This window comes from Pseudomyrmex gracilis, unplaced genomic scaffold, assembly GCF_002006095.1.
Source record: "Pseudomyrmex gracilis isolate BER0280 unplaced genomic scaffold, ASM200609v1 scaffold_296, whole genome shotgun sequence".
Classification (NCBI taxonomy): Eukaryota; Metazoa; Arthropoda; class Insecta; order Hymenoptera; family Formicidae; genus Pseudomyrmex; species Pseudomyrmex gracilis.
This window is the reverse complement of record NW_018020880.1, coordinates 7,070-8,501: the sequence shown is the minus strand read 5'-3', so window position 1 is coordinate 8,501 and position 1,432 is coordinate 7,070.

Sequence of the window (1,432 nt, the reverse complement as noted above, 5' to 3'; positions counted from 1 at the left end):
AGGTGTACAAAACGTGTAAATTACGTCATTAAAGTGTACTACACTTTCAAGAAGAACAGCGTGTAATGACGTAACTCAACGTCACTTCCGGCAAGAAAAACGCTAAAATGTACACTTTACACTAAGGCCTGTTCTACAATACAGTCGTAAGTCGTAAGTCGTAAGAAATTGACCAATCACAGATCAATTACAGAAGAATAATCGATTGTGATTGGTCAATTTCTTACGACTTACGACTTACGACTGTATTGTAGAACAGGTCTAAGGCCCATTCTACAATAAGATATTAGTTTAGTCGTAAGCTGTAAGTCGTAAGAAATGAACCAATCACAATCGATTATTCTTCTGTAATTTGTATGTGATTGGTTCATTTCTTACGACATACAGCTTACGACTAAACTAATATCTTATTGTAGAATGAGCCTAAAGTGTATAAAGTGTATACAAGAAAAACAGACCTTTTGTTTCATATCTAGTGAGTGATAAAGATAAAGTAGGGATAAGAGATACAGTGATTGGCCACCTGCACTATATAGAATGAATTATGAAATTAAATTTAATAACTTGAAGTAAATCTTCAGTACTACTAGCTCAAACAAACTATAACAATCGCAAATAAAATAATAAATTTATTAGAAAATTTGAAAAATTATTCAAAATTTGATAAAATATTTTCTATAGTCAAAATAGACAGTTATTGGCCATATAAGTTCTGTTAGTATCTGTTTACATAACAGTTATAATAAATTTTTTGTTTTGACTTATAAAGATATAGTAATGAATATTTTATTTATAACACATTAAAAACTAATAATCTACTTACATTTGTATCTATAAATCAAAATAAGAGGCCAATGACTGTCACATGGTTTTCATAACCTTAAAAACAGTGATTGGCCGGTTGGCCAATGTTTGTCGTATAACAATAAGTTTTTGAGTTTCTTAAATACTATAATATTACTTTTATTTGGAGCAGAAAAACTTAATTAATATTAAAATGTTTATAATTTAGAATATAATAATAGTATTTATTTCTATTTATTACTTCTTTAATACATGGCCAATTACTGTTGGGAGGCCAACATAGAGTTTATACTCATGGAGAGGCCATGCGAGCGCAAGGAGGGTCGACAAAGAGATATATTTTTCTGTTTCAATTGTGGCCCATATATGTAATACTCCTATATTGCTAGTACGGTGCCGACCTGAAGCTCACCGTTACGGTGCAGACAATGGGTGCATTCCGATATTTACTGCCAGTACTGGCAGCGTCACAAGTATCGTTCCAAAATACATAGCAGTAAGCTGTCGAAGCACGTTTGCGAGCATATGACGTCACGGATTTTGTCGTCACTTCCTGCTTTCATCACTGCGGTTGGAGAGGTAAGGCAGTCGCAGTAGAAAGATGGCGGCGTCCATTCTTACGTGTTCA